The sequence below is a fragment of the Rattus norvegicus genome, chromosome 2 (assembly GCF_036323735.1).
Source record: "Rattus norvegicus strain BN/NHsdMcwi chromosome 2, GRCr8, whole genome shotgun sequence".
Taxonomy (NCBI): Eukaryota; Metazoa; Chordata; class Mammalia; order Rodentia; family Muridae; genus Rattus; species Rattus norvegicus.
Genome location: NC_086020.1, coordinates 130,922,141 through 130,939,069, shown reverse-complemented (window position 1 = coordinate 130,939,069; position 16,929 = coordinate 130,922,141).

Sequence of the window (16,929 nt, the reverse complement as noted above, 5' to 3'; positions counted from 1 at the left end):
AGTTTAAAAGTGTATCCTATTAAATTAACCATATCTTTTTGTCTTGTTTGTTTGCTTTTGGGTTGAAAACGACTACAGGATCCACTGACTATGCATTTTTAGTTGTAAATTTACACAGATATTGAAAGACTATTAAATACCACCCAGTCTTTACTCTGGACTCAATGCCAGCATTTTCTCATTAACTCTTGATGTATATAAAGTGTGTATACCTCAAGTCCAGATTGTGCTAATATCAAGCGCATGCCTTCTTTGAAGATAATTACACATATATTAGAATAAAGCTTTACATAATTGTTTCATATTTCCTAATACTGAGCAACATATGAATCAAATTTCAAGAAAAAATATTATACTTAGCTATGGCTTGAAATTTTTTTCCTGATGAATTCGTTTCTTAGCTAGATTTAGAAACTATTTAGTATTTGAGAATAAATATTTAGGTCTATTTCACCAATAGGTTTTAACAGCAATGTATTACCTATTACATTAAATTAGTTATCCATTCTATTATCTTTCCTGTACAAAATGGACTGTTTTGGAAATCTTTACTTTGGTCAGATGTTGTTAATATTATGCAGCCAATACATCACTCTTTCTATGAAATCAATTTATATAGAGATCATGAAAGTGGCTGTTTATTATTTACCTTAACCTTTTAATGCCATGTGTTTATATTCATATTTATTTTTCTATCAAATTTAACTTGTCTTTTCCTGCTCTAAAGATATTATAGTATTTATAGATAACATTATTGTTTTCAAAGAATCACTGTACATGACATGTTGGTAACTGTTATTCTCACATCTTTATTAATTTCTGTTAAAGTATGCCAATATATTAGGTTTCTATTTTATTTATGCTTACTAGTTTCCATCTACAGATTTTATTTGAGATTGATCTTAGTCACTTTCCTTGATTTTCTGACACTGAAGTGTGATATAGATAGTACAGCGCTATGGACTTGCAGCTCTAAATTCAAAGTATAAATTTTGATTGCAAATAATTGATGGCTATTATTATCATAAATAATTTAGATTTGATTAATATTAGAATTTAACTCAACAATTTAGGAACATCTAAGTATGTGTAAGCACTGAGGTTTTTCTGTTCTTGGTAATATTATACGAACATCCAGGTGTAAGTTAAGCGTGTTATGATCAGGATACTATTAGTTATACAACTATAATTCCTATGTTACTTTAGTATTTTCTGTGCTTAATATATTGTCAGTTTCTTAGAATTTCAAGTTTACAATGCATTATTTATCATAGTCTTAAAAAATTTAGCATATATCATTGAATTTCCCTGCAATTTCTTTGTTTTTTATGTGTTAAAGTCTCCTAATATCAGATTATTTTGGTCAGTTCCTTTGATTTTGCCATCTCTATGCTAACTTAGCAATTTCTCTCTTATTAAATTCATAAATACACCAAACTATTTTGTTTTCCCTAAAGTTATGGTCTTAACTATTTTACATTCTGTAATTTTCTAAGAATAACAGGATATCCCCAATTGTGTCTCAGCTGGTATCTAGCCAACCATCCCTGCTGTCTTAAAATTTGTGTCTTTAATATTCTTACATGTCCATGACTATATGACTTATATTTTCTAGTCATATTATTTTGTGAGTGGCTCCTACATGACCTGAAGAAGGACTTTACCTTTCACATCTACCTATGCACAAGTCTTAAGCTGAAGAAAATCAGATTATATACTATAATTTCTCTGGTCTCAACTTGATACTGATATTTCCTTTTAGCCAAAGGTTTCCATTTTTTTAAATTTTATGGAGATATTTAGCATTTTTGTTTACTTTTAGAACTTATGAAGTTTCTTTTCTATTCTAATTATACTTTTATGATTTTTATCATCTTCATATTTTTTTTCATAAAGCTCACTTCTCTTACTTAGGCCTCTGTTATTGGTATTGCAGTTTTAAATCTCCTCCTATTTTAAACTGTAGGGATGATTTTCCTTCAGTTCCACATATGTACTCTATTTTTCATATGTATACGTTCCTTATTTTTTTCTTTTTGCATCTGTATACGTTTGTGGAATGTCCTCATTGTTTGTAAGCATTTAAACATATGTATTGTGCAGATGTGCATGTCCTTATATGCTCAATAATATCGAAGCCCAAGAAAGACACAGTGTCTCTTTTGATTGTGTATCATCATATTTACTAAGGCAGGGCCTCTTGTTGAAAGAGGAGCTCACCAATCCTGGCTACTCAGAAAAGGAATGTTGTCATGTGGACCCCTGTGGACTACCTTGCACTAGTATTAAAGATACTGCACAAATCCAAGCAGTTTGCTGTGCGTCTCATCTTTGAATTCTGCTATAGATTTTAGGGAATTATGAGTGGTATTATTTCCCCTTTCAGATTTTGTTTAGGTAGCAGACACTTAGAGATTCACAAATATAAAAATTAAAATATTGAAAAAAATTATAAAAGTCTAGTTCCATCATCTTCAAATTATTAAGTATCATCACTTAATTATTATATTAACAAAAAACACTCCTCCTGTTTCTTGTTTCCTTATGCATTCTTTCAGTATGAAATATAGAAACTTCTTGCTACATAATATATATTACATATGCAAATGTCCAGGTGGTACTAATGCTTCCATAGTTCTACATCGAAGGAAAATAATTAGCACAACATTCAGAGAGTAAGTCTAGTTTAATGCAGGATATTTGACAAGTAATAACACTAGATAAACAAATATAATATTCATAGACAATAAAATATTTTGAACCAGGCTTGTAAAGAGTAAACTGGACTAACATATTAATAGAATTATTCCACAGCAATATAACAATAATTCAAGCAAAAAAGTTGTGATAATCAGTACACTAATTGTTTATTCAACCTCAGAAACACTGTAAGCTAGTGGACTATATCACACATGTCTGAATGTTGAATGCAGGGCACCTGATGTATTTACAGACAACATAGTCAAATGTCTTGACTGAAGTGGTTGACTGAAGGCCAATGTGAGAATCAAAAAGGCAGAGTAATATCACCAAAAATGACATTAATCAGGCCACCCTGGATAAAAGACAAGCTAAATGAGATGCATCAATATGACTCCAGCATCCAGAAAGTAGCAAACAGCAATGCAACATTCCAGATAAATTTCCTGATCGAATCCTGATCTAAGTAATGATTTTAACAAGTGAAACTTGTTAAACTCTTATGATTTATCCTCAGCAATATAATTTAATAGTTACTTCCAAACAAATAGTTGAGAGGCAATTACGTTACCCAAATTCTACTCCAACGTGGGTAAAAAATCATGAAAGCTGCATTGAGGAGGGTTTTTATAAAATAACAAAGGGGAATGCAAGTTGACCAGTTGTACTTGGCATGGCCCTCTCCAAATTGTTTCTCCAGATTTTCAGGAATAACAGATATTATAGAGCTAAATTTTCTTCCCATCTCAAACCTTTCAGAAAGTTTCAAAACCATCATTGAAATGAATTAATGTGGTACTGGTCACTGTGACCCACGGTGAAAATTCTGAGATGCCAGTTTCTCTTCAACCCAGAATCATTCTTTCCTTCTTTAACTTTCTAAATATATAAAAGCAGGACCTGAGTTTCTATCTCTGCAACAAACATTAGATTGGGTATAACCACTTCCTAGTCAGGGAGAAAATGAACTCAAATTCAATTAACAATTTTATCCTGAATACTCCCACTATAAAATAAGGATCATGCAGACAACACAGAAAGATGAAGGTGAACTATAGCTATCAAGATATCATGGCAGCAGCTCTCTGCTCCCAGGCAGCAGCTCTCTGCTCCCAGACCCGGTGAGAGAGAAAGACCTCACCGCCTGGTCAGGTGGGCACTCCTGAGGCTGCAGAGCGGAAGAGACCACCAACACTGCTCACCCCTGCCCACATCCCTGGCCCAAGAGGAAACTGTATAAGGCCTCTGGGCTCCTGTGGGGGAGGGCCCAGGAGCGGCAGGACCCCTGCCTGAGACACCGCTGGAACCTGAAGGAAACAGACCAGATAAACAGTTCTCTGCACCCAAATCCCGTGGGAGGGAGAGCTAAACCTTCAGAGAGGCAGACAAGCCTGGGAAACCAGAAGAGACTGCTCTCTGCACACACATCTCGGACGCCAGAGGAAAAAGCCAAAGATCATCTGGAACCCTGGTGCACTGAAACTCCCGGAAGGGGCGGCACAGGTCTTCCTGGTTGCTGCCGCTGCAGAGAGCCCCTGGGCAGCACCCCACGAGCGAACCTGAGCCTCGGGACCACAGGTAAGACCAAATTTTCTGCTGCAAGAAAGCTGCCTGGTGAACTCAAGACACAGGCCCACAGAAACAGCTGAAGACCTGTAGAGAGGAAAAACTACACGCCCGAAAGCAGAACACTCTGTCCCCATAACTGACTGAAAGAGAGGAAAACAGGTCTACAGCACTCCTGACACACAGGCTTATAGGACAGTCTAGCCACTGTCAGAAATTGCAGAACAAAGTAACACTAGAGATAATCTGATGGCGAGAGGCAAGCGCAGGAACCCAAGCAACAGAAAACAAGACTACATGGCACCATCGGAGCCGAATTCCCCCATCAAAACAAACATGGAATATCCAAACACACCAGAAAAGCAAGATCTAGTTTCAAAATCATTTTTGATCATGATGATGGAGGACTTCAAGAAAGACATGAAGAACTCCCTTAGAGAATAAGTAGAAGCCTACAGAGAGGAATCGCAAAAATGCATGAAAGAATTCCAGGAAAACATAAATAAACAAGTAGAAGCCCATAGAGAGGAGACACAAAAATCCCTGAAAGAATTCCAGGAAAACATAAATAAACAAGTAAAAGCTCATAGAGAGGAGACACAAAAATCCCTGAAAGAATTCCAGGAAAACATAAATAAACAAGTAAAAGCCCATAGAGAGGAGACACAAAAATCCCTGAAAGAATTCCAGGAAAACACAATCAAACAGTTGAAGGAATTAAAAATGGAAATAGAAGCAATCAAGAAAGAACACATGGAAACAACCCTGGATATAGAAAACCAAAAGAAGAGACAAGGAGCTGTAGATACAAGCTTCACCAACAGAATACAAGAGATGGAAGAGAGAATCTCAGGAGCAGAAGATTCCATAGAAATCATTGACTCAACTGTCAAAGATAATGTAAAGCGGAAAAAGCTACTGGTCCAAAACATTCAGGAAATCCAGGACTCAATGAGAAGATCAAACCTAAGGATAATAGGTATAGAAGAGAGTGAAGACTCCCAGCTCAAAGGACCAGTAAATATCTTCAACAAAATCATAGAATAAACTTCCCTAACCTAAAAAAAGAGATACCTATAGACATACAAGAAGCCTACAGAACTCCAAATAGATTGGACCAGAAAAGAAACACCTCCCGTCACATAATTGTCAAAACACCAAACGCAAAAATAAAGAAAGAATATTAAAAGCAGTAAGGGAAAAAGGTCAAGTAACATATAAAGGCAGACCTATCAGAATCACACCAGACTTCCCGCCAGAAACTATGAAGGCCAGAAGATCCTGGACTGATGTCATACAGACCCTAAGAGAACACAAATGCCAGCCCAGGTTACTGTATCCAGCAAAACTCTCAATTAACATTGATGGAGAAACCAAGATATTCCATGACAAAACCAAATTTACACAATATCTTTCTACAAATCCAGCACTACAAAGGATAATAAATGGTAAAGCCCAACATAAGGAGGCAAGCTATACCCTACAAGAAGCAAGAAACTAATCGTCTTGGCAACAAAACAAAGAGAATGAAAGCACACAAACATAACCTCACATCCAAATATGAATATAACGGGAAGCAATAATCACTATTCCTTAATATCTCTCAATATCAATGGCCTCAACTCCCCAATAAAAAGACATAGATTAACAAACTGGATACGCAACGAGGACACTGCATTCTGCTGCCTACAGGAAACACACCTCAGAGACAAAGAAAGACACTACCTCAGAGTAAAAGGCTGGAAAACAACTTTCCAAGCAAATGGTCAGAAGAAGCAAGCTGGAGTAGCCATTCTAATATCAAATAAAATCAATTTTCAACTAAAAGTCATCAAAAAAGATAAGGAAGGACACTTCATATTCATCAAAGGAAAAATCCACCAAGATGAACTCTCAATCCTAAATATCTATGCCCCAAATACAAGGGCACCTACATACGTAAAAGAAACTTTACTAAAGCTCAAAACACACATTGCACCTTATACAATAATAGTGGGAGATTTCAACACCCCACTCTCATCAATGGACAGATCATGGAAACAGAAATTAAACAGTGATGTCGACAGACTAAGAGAAGTCATGAGCCAAGTGGACTTAACGGATATTTATAGAACATTCTATCCAAAAGCAAAAGGATATACCTTCTTCTCAGCTCCTCATGGTACTTTCTCCAAAATTAACCATATAATTGGTCAAAAAACGGGCCTCAACAGGTACAGAAAGACAGAAATAATGCCATGCGTGCTATCGGACCACCACAGCCTAAAACTGGTCTTCAATAAAAATAAGGGAAGAATGCCCACATATACGTGGAAATTGAACAATGCTCTACTAATGATAACCTGGTCAAGGAAGAAATAAAGAAAGAAATTAAAAACTTTTTAGAATTTAATGAAAATGAAGGTACAACATACCCAAACTTATGGGACACAATGAAAGCTGTGCTAAGAGGAAAACTCATAGCGCTGAGTGCCTGCAGAAGAAACAGGAAAGAGTATATGTCAGCAGCTTGACAGCACACCTAAAAGCTCTAGAACAAAAAGAAGCAAATACACCCAGGAGGAGTAGAAGGCAGGAAATAATCAAACTCAGAGCTGAAATCAGCCAAGTAGAAACAAAAAGGACCATAGAAAGAATCAACAGAACCAAAAGTTGGTTCTTTGAGAAAATGAACAAGATAGATAAACCCTTAGCCAGACTAACGAGAGGACACAGAGAGTGCGTCCAAATTAACAAAATCAGAAATGAAAAGGGAGACATAACTACAGATTCAGAGGATATTCAAAAAATCATCAGATCTTACTATAAAAACCTATATTCAACAAAACTTGAAAATCTTTAGGAAATGGACAATTTGCTAGACAGATACCAGGTATCGAAGTTAAATCAGGAACAGATAAACCATTTAAACAACCCCATAACTCCAAAGGAAATAGAAGCAGTCATTAAAGGTCTCCCAACCAAAAAGAGCCCAGGTCCAACGGTTTAGTGCAGAATTCTATCAAACCTTCATAGAAGACCTCATACCAATATTATCCAAACTATTCCACAAAATTGAAACAGATGGAGCACTACCGAATTCCTTCTACGAAGCCACAATTACTCTTATACCTAAACCACACAAAGACACAACAAAGAAAGAGAACTTCAGACCAATTTCCCTTATGAATATCGACGCAAAAATACTCAATAAAATTCTGGCAAACCGAATTCAAGAGCACATCAAAACAATCATCCACCATGATCAAGTAGGCTTCATCCCAGGCATGCAGGGACTGTTTAATATACGGAAAACCATCAACGTGATCCATTATATAAACAAACTGAAAGAACAGAACCACATGATCATTTCATTAGATGCTGAGAAACCATTTGACAAAATTCAACACCCCTTCATGATAAAAGTCCTGGAAAGAATAGGAATTCAAGGCCCATACCTAAACATAGTAAAAGCCATATACAGCAAACCAGTTGCTAACATTAAACTAAATGGAGAGAAACTTGAAGCAATCCCACTAAAATCAGGGACTAGACAAGGCTGCCCACTCTCTCCCTACTTATTCAATATAGTTCTTGAAGTTCTAGCCAGAGCAATCAGACAACAAAAGGAGATCAAGGGGATACAGATCGGAAAAGAAGAGGTCAAAATATCACTATTTGCAGATGACATGATAGTATATTTAAGTGATCCCAAAAATTCCACTAGAGAACTACTAAAGCTGATAAACAACTTCAGCAAAGTGGCTGGGTATAAAATTAACTCAAATAAATCAGTTGCCTTCCTCTATATAAAAGAGAAACAAGCCGAGAAAGAAATTAGGGAAATGACACCCTTCACAATAGACCCAATTAATATAAAGTACCTCGGTGTGACTTTAACCAAGCAAGTAAAAGATCTGTACAATAAGAACTTCAAGACACTGAGGAAAGAAATTGAAGAAGACCTCAGAAGATGGAAAGATCTCCCATGCTCATGGATTGGCAGGATTAATATAGTAAAATGGCCATTTTACCAAAAGCAATCTACAGAATCAATGCAATCCCCATGAAAATACCAATCCAATTCTTCAAAGAGTTAGACAGAACAATTTGCAAATTCATCTGGAATAACAAAAAACCCAGGATAGCTAAAGCTGTCCTCAACAATAAAAGGACTTCAGGGGGAATCACTATCCCTGCACTCAAGCAGTATTACAGAGCAATAGTGATAAAAACTGCATGGTATTGGTACAGAGACAAACAGATAGACCAATGGAATAGAACTGAAGACCCAGGAATGAACCCACCCACCTATGGTCATTTGATTTTTGACAAAGGAGCCAAAACCATCCAATGGAAAAAAGATAGCATTTTCAGCAAATGGTGCTGGTTCAACTGGAGGGCAACATGTAGAAGAATGCAGATCGATCCATCCTTATCACCCTGTACAAAGCTTAAGTCCAAGTGGATCAAGGACCTCCACATCAAACCAGACACACTCAAACTAATAGAAGGAAAACTAGGGAAGCATCTCGAACACATGGGCACTGGAAAAAATTTCCTGAACAAAACACCAATGGCTTATGCTCTAAGATCAAGAATCGACAAATGGGATCTCATAAAACTGCAAAGCTTCTGTAAGGCAAAGGACACTGTGGTTAGGACAAAACAGCAACCAACAGATTGGGAAAAGATCTTTACCAATCCTACAACAGATAGAGGCCTTATATCCAAAATATACAAAGAACTCAAGAAGTTAGACTGCAGGGAAACAAATGACCCTATTAAAAATTGGGGTTCAGAGCTAAACAAAGAATTCACAGCTGAGGAATGCCGAATGGCTGAGAAACACCTAAAGAAATGTTCAACATCTTTAGTCATAAGGGAAATGCAAATCAAAACAACCCTGAGATTTCACCTCACACCAGTGAGAATGGCTAATTTCAAAAACTCAGGTGACAGCAGATGCTGGCGAGGATGTGGAGAAAGAGGAACACTCCTCCATTGTTGGTGGGATTGCAGACTGGTAAAACCATTCTGGAAATCAGTCTGGAGGTTCCTCAGAAAATTGGACATTGAACTGCCTGAGGATCCAGCTATACCTCTCTTGGACATATACCCAAAAGATGCCTCAACATATAAAAGAGACACGTGCTCCACTATGTTCATTGCAGCCTTATTTATAATAGCCAGAAACTGGAAAGAACCCAGATTCCCTTCAACAGAGGAATGGATACAGAAAATGTGGTACATCTACACAATGGAATATTACTCAGCTATCAAAAACAACGAGTTTATGAAATTCGTAGGCAAATGGTTGGAACTGGGAAATATCATCCTGAGTGAGCTAACCCAATCACAGGAAGACATACATGGTATGCACTCATTGATAAGTGGCTATTAGCCCAAATGCTTGAATTACCCTAGATCCCTAGAACAATGAAACTCAAGACGGATGATCAAAAGGTGAATGCTTCACTCCTTCTTTAAATGAGGAAAAAGAATACCCTTGGCAGGGAAGGGAGAGGCAAAGATTAAAACAGAGACTGAAGGAACACCCATTCAGAGCCTGCCCCACATGTGGCCCATACATATACAGCCACCCAATTAGACAAGATGGATGAAGCAAAGAAGTGCAGACCGACAGGAGCCGGATGTAGATTGCTCCTGAGAGACACAGCCAGAATACAGCAAATACAGAGGCGAATGCCAGCAGCAAACCACTGAACTGAGAATAGGACCCCCGTTGAAGGAATCAGAGAAAGAACTGGAAGAGCTTGAAGGGGCTCGAGACCCCATATGTACAACAATGCCAAGCAACCAGAGCTTCCAGGGACTAAGCCACTACCTAAAGACTATACATGGACTGACCCTGGACTCTGACCCCATAGGTAGCAATGAATATCCTAGTAAGAGCACCAGTGGAAGGGGAAGCCCTGGGTCCTGCTAAGACTGAACCCCCAGTGAACTAGACTATGGGGGGAGGGCGGCAATGGGGGGAGGGTTGGGAGGGGAACACCCATAAGGAAGGGGAGGGGGGAGGGGGATGTTTGCCCGGAAACCGGGAAAGGGAATAACACTTGAAATGTATTTAAGAAATACTCAAGTTAATAAAAAAAAAAAAAGATATCATAAAATACAAAATAAAGTCATGATGGCTTGATTCATAAGATCTAGAAAGGCTCAAATGTTAAACATTGGTTTTCAACCTTTTGGAGGAACCGTGAAAGTGAGGCATAGTGCAAGACCATCGCGGGCTTTCCATTCGAAAGTATATTCTAAATGCAAGCTCTTCTACTGTCTTTTAGTTTATTGCCATATTCAATACAAACAGATTATTATCCCATAGAAGTTCTCCACCATGTCACCACAGTTTCTCAAACAGAGGTAAATAACCATAGAAGTCTTTAAAACCATGAGCCACCATGTTTTTCTTCCTTATGTTGTTTTTCTCAGTTAGTGTGACCATCATGGCCTAGAGAGTCTCTGATACTATTTTCAAAAGAGTACATAGTTTAAGAATTTCAAGAACACGAAGGAGGCAAAGATTTAATTATAATATATTTAAATTTAAATTTTGTTTTAAATAATAAAAATATATAATAAAGTGTTCATGCAAAGTGTTTTGGTAATATTTATGACCCTCCCCAGATCCACCCTCTTTGCTATTAAACCAACATTGTGTTTCATTTCCCTTTTTCCTCATAAATAACAGTTTGTGCTGCACAACTCGTCTAGGCTTGAGCACATTTTTCTACCAGAAAATGCAATCTTACAGAAGGTACTTTGTCACAGCCAGAGAAAAAAGTTTCAATATGTGTTATAATTTGTGTATGTAAAATTAGTCCCCTTTAAAGAGATTATCTTTATACACTAGAAACAATTGTTGGTCTTAATTTCGGTGAGGAATTATTTTCACATATCTGGGTTGTTTTGTTTTGTTTTGTTCACTGTGGTTTAAAATAGGTATTAGATGTGGATGACAAAATAACCTTTAATTAATTACAGTATTTCTAAAGTTATATTTGGTGTTTTCAAATTATAAAACATATCAATAACAGTAAGATAATTTTATATTTTTTTAATATTTGTTCCAGTTAATTATTTTCTTTACCTTAAGAATTTATTAACATTTCTCTAACACTAACTAATGATAATGATGGGAAAGGGCATTACTGTTTTAACTTAATTATGCTAGTGCCTCTCTAAAACTGATATTTGCAATTCAATTTTATTAAGTATTTCTAAGAATATTTAAATAACATACAATTTGTTCTTGTTTTATTTGGATCTCTTATTAGACATGACATTTGAATTTCATTAAATGCCTATTTCTCCACAACTGATTTAATTATATAATATGCTGGCTTCATAAAATTAATTGACAAAATTTCTATCTTCCTCATATATTCATTGATTCACAGCATAGAAATGTAATGTTTTGAAAAAAACTAGAATATGTTTAGCTTTGAAACTGTCATTTTGTTTTAAATTTTAAACACTTTATCCACTGCTTTGATAATTGTTATTATAATGTTGTTTTGCAACTTCTTAATGACACTTAGAAAATTTTTGTTTCCATTTTAAAAATCTCCATTTCATGTTTGAAATTGTATTGACTAATACTGAATAGATGTCATGTCTTTCTTAATTTTTGAAATTGTCTTTATTTGGTTCTATTCCTAATTTTTCTTTTCTATGTTGATTATATTTTCTTTCCTATTAGTACTTTTTAAGGGTTTATCTACTTTATTTCCCAAATTGAAAGGCACAGTTTGATACTTTTTGTTTTGTTATCTTTGAGATTTCTACGTTGTGTTATAGAATGTTCTGAAGCATCTAGCCTACCATAACAAATCCATTTTTTATTCAGACTCCATCTTATGCTGAATTTGTCCTCAGGCTGAATTCAGGAACTGAAAAAACCTCAACTTGTTCCAGGAACCAAGACACCCCCAGCAACAACCACAACTTTCCTAATAACAGCTATTCCACCTTCGGTAATAACCAATCAGCTATTCTGAAGAAAACGCATACATTCCAGGCTTCTCAAAATAGATTGCTGAAATCAACCACAATTGTACATAAAGCCATTGGAAGCCAAAACAAATGCTCCAAGCTCTAATTTCTCGAACCATGTAACTGCCAAGTTGGAAAGTCCCCCGTTCTGCAGAAACTATGAAGAATAGCAAAGGCTTTACCATCTTGGCACCCTTGACAACCATCTTCGGCATTGCAGAGATTGGAGGGTCTGAGCTCAAGCTCAGAGTATTGAATAGATACTCTTTGCTTTTGCATGTGAATTGGACTACTAATGGTCTCTGAGTGTCTGTGGGGACTCTACAATCTGGGTATTACACTTCCACAAAATATTTGTCAGTGTGTCATATTTGAACAAAAATAATAATTAACTTGTGATAAATTTAGAAGCTATTCTCAACTTATGATGCAAAATAAAAATTCATAATGTTTGTTTTATTCCTTTCCTCTTCATGAACAAAAGTGGTTAATATAATTTTAAGAATAAATAAAAAGGCAAATATTTCTTAACATCCCCATCCAATCCCTTCTGAAATGGTATAAGATAAATGTCAGTCTCTATGTGCGTGGCAGGATAGGCTTTACTGCTCACTACTGTATGTTGTCATGCATATCATCTGCCTATGTATATGCAAAGTGCATGTCATATTTATGCTGTATGTGAGGATCCACATTAGCATGGGAGACAAATCTTTTATTCTTTAAATATTTTTTTCTAATGGCTTATGTACTTTTCTTTTCTTTCTTTCTTTTTTTTTTTTTGGAGCTGGGGACCAAACCCAGGGCCTTGTGCTTGCTAGGCAAGCGCTCTACCAATGAGCCAAATCCCCAACCCCCTTTAAATATTTTTTAACTTAGTGTGAGGTAAGAATTTCTCTGAGCACCCAGGTAGAGCTGCAAATAAACTTTGCTCAAAGAAAGACATTTTGGATCTCCTTAGTGTAAGTCAGTAAGGAGAAACATCACAGAATACAAATAAAGGAACAAAAAGTGGGGGAGGTAAGCTAAATAAAAAAAATAGATTCATCAGTGTCCAAGGAAAGAACTAAATTAGATAAAGCAAATGTGAAAATTCTACCATTATCAGACGCTCTGATATCTAAATTTAGGAAAAATGAAAACGAAAAAATCATGTGATTAAAGACATAATAGTACCTCACATACAACACACCTTACACAGCAGAGATACAAAATACAATTTACAGTGTTTGCCCGGCTGTGGAAACCCTAAAAGTAAGGATTGACCCAAAAGGCCATAACTTCTCCTGGGCTTCAGTTACTTCAGACAGATTTCAGCCTGACCAAAGGCCTCTGACCTCCCTTTTCCTAAAGCATTTACTTCAGAAAACTTACAATTGTAAATTCTTCCTTTGCCCCTTGAGATGTAAATCTCCCAGCCTTTTTCCAGTGTTACAGTTCAGAAAGAGCTTTTTAAAGGGCTTGAAAGCCTTCATTATAAATTAGGATCACCAAGGATGAGGGCATCCTCAAGGCTTTCTGTGCAACTTGAAGCCTCAGTACCCTAAGCATTAATGCCAATGCATAGATGCCTGCCTACTTACTCCTCTTTATACAACCTGCACACGAATTCTAAAATATTCTGTATTTTGTTCAAACGGAATTACGTTCACCCTGACCCTTATTACATTAGACAGATTAAGTATCCTTTGTTTGTCTAATTATACTCAGAACGTTTTCTCTGTGAAGTTTAAAATAATCAAGATGTCTCCAAAGAAAAATTGAACAGAACTCATAATTTTAAAAATTGGTATCAGTCTTATTGTGGGAATTTGCCAATTGTTTACAAAAAAGGAGACAACCAGTAACAGCTCTCGTAAAAATAAGCAGGCTTCTTGAAGATGGAAAGTCAAGTTTGATGGGTCTAGTAGAGTAAAATGCAGAGATGTCTTGGGGCATGTGCTCACTGGGTTTATGACACAGCTAGTCATCAGAAAAGAGGGATCTGCAGTTGAGAAAATGTGCCCATCAGATCATGCTGTAGGCAGCCTTGTAGGACATTTTTGTAATTAATGATTGATGAAAGTGGGCCTAGATGATGATGGGCAGAGACAAACCTTGGTTGGTATACTGGTTTCTGTAAGAAAGCAAGCTGAGTAAGACATTAGGAGTAAGGCAATAAGCAGAAATATTTCATGGCCCCTGTATTATCTCCTGCCCCTAAGTTTCTACCTAGTTTGAGTTCATGGCTTGGCTTTCCTCACTGTCCTGTGATTCAGAATGTGCGAGCCAAACACATTTTTTTTTCTCCGTAGTTGATTTCGGCCATGCTGTTTTGTCATAGCTGTGGTGACCCTAAGTCAAGGTAGCATGTTTTGTTATGATGTTCATTTTTACTATCAGTGCTAGACTACAAGTGGAGTAGAATGCATCCCAATTTGGGGGACACAAAGTAGAAACAGTAAGGCCAGAGAAATGGCCCAGTGTCCAGAAAGATAATATATGGCTGATTGGATAAATGTGCATTTGGATTGATATATATGGATGATAGGTTCAAATAACATTAATTAGAATTAGCGTCCTAGAAATATATGGAGTTTGGGTATTAAAAACATGGTCTGGACATGACCATTGTATTCATATGTCTTCTTGTTTCACCATATTTTATAATACTAAATGATCCTGTTGTGACGAAGTCTTGGCTTTCATTATAGTGTACTCTAGTACTGGGTTCAAAAGTGCTATATGTGCAAGTTGGACAACACAATCATGAAATGCATATGGAAAACTATGGTGTTATGAAGGAGCAAACTTTCATGAATATCTAGTCAGGTCTGGTAACTATAGCATTGGCATGATAGAAGTCTTCCTTAAATAAACATCAATCCATAAACTAATAAGAATGGAAATTTTGTGGGTGTAGAAATGGTTCTTCAGTTAAGAGAGCTTATGTCTCTTGTAGAGGAACTAGGTTCAGGTGCCAGGATCTATCTGAATTGATAACCACATGTAGCTCCACTTCCAGGTACCTCCTGCTTCCTGCTGACCTCCACACATTTCTGGATATGTGTGATACAAACACACATACACATAGACAAGATACAATCACATTTAAATTTTAAAATGTAAACATTATTGCTCTTACTGGAAAACAGAAAAGACATTACATATTCATATCTATTATTTGTTAGGCAAATTTCTCATTACTCTAATCTATAGTCAATGTTATCTGTTCTCCTGACCTGAGAGACCGAGGAATTGAGAGTCCATCACAAAGTTGAATTTGAATCTCAGTCCACACACTGACTGTGAAACTTTGTGTAAGCCACTTAATCTGTTTCATGCCAAGGGCTTTTTACTCCTGTCTAGATTATATCATTTCCTTTTCCTATGTCTCTAGAGTTTCCTTTCTGTTAATATGAGCTCTGGGCATTAAGAAAAAAAAAAGGAAGGAAAAAAAAAAAAGATGTGCACTTAGAGAATTTGACCTGGCAGCTTAAGTAATTTGCCCAAGGTCATTGACTGAATCAGTGGTGGATATAAGTGTAAGAAGCTATAATTCCTCTTCTCATTTCCTGCCTGAACCATTAGATAGCTCCATCTGTTTTGATTCCATCATTAATATGAAGTCATATTTCTGTTTCTTAATAGAAATGAACTGATCTACTGGCTAAAATTAGAAGGTGAAAAAAGAATTCCCATATTTTTAAATGTAGTATTATTCCTCTGAAATGCAATGTTTAAGATGATCCTATTGTAATATAAATTTTAAAACATTGTATAATAATGATCTTTACCACTATAATAAAAGAGAAAACAATGTTCTCATTACCATGAGTAGTTAATGAACCTTTTTATGCTAAACATGAAGTTAAGCTTTTGGTATTTTGATAACATGTCACAGTGACATTTTTAAGTGATGAAGCATTCATTAATGTCTGCCTACGTTAAAAGTAACACTACATTAATTTGATCCAATTAATGTTCCCACAATGCACAATGATACATTGATAATTACTGGCCACTTTTCTAAAGTGTTAACCAGCATATTATTATATAGTAAATGTATTGGATAGCCTCTATAATGTCACTGTTCATTTTTAGTTTAGTTAATGAAATGTTTGTCATCCAAACCGTTTGGTAATTCACTTCTCTTGGATGTTATAAAATACTTTTAATGCAATGCATTCCAGGAGGAATTAAATCACATAGAATTAAATGCCTCATGTCTGTCACACTTACTGCCCAGTACTAGGTAGAAAGGATTTTCTTGTTGAACTTAGGGTTCTAGATAAGGATCCTATATGTTTGTAAACAAATAACTAGTTCACGAAGGTGGGGAAGTGGCTCATTTGCGAAAGTGCTTGCTATGTCAGCATGGCAAACTGGGTTGTATTCACAGAACACAACTAAGAGCTGGGCAAAGCACCCTGTGTGTGTAATGCCAGCGTGATGCGGGCAGAGGCAGGCAGATCTTCTGGTTAGCAGGCCAATTTAGAAAAATTGTTGAGTTGGCTCAGTGACAGTGACTATCTCAACAACAAGTGGCAGAACCACTGAGGAAAATGTATATTAACTTCTGATTGCCCCCTTAATTATGCACAATTAGATATTCACACACAAACACACACATTGCATAAGGAATCACATTATTAACATTTATCCTTTCAATCTCATTTATAAGTA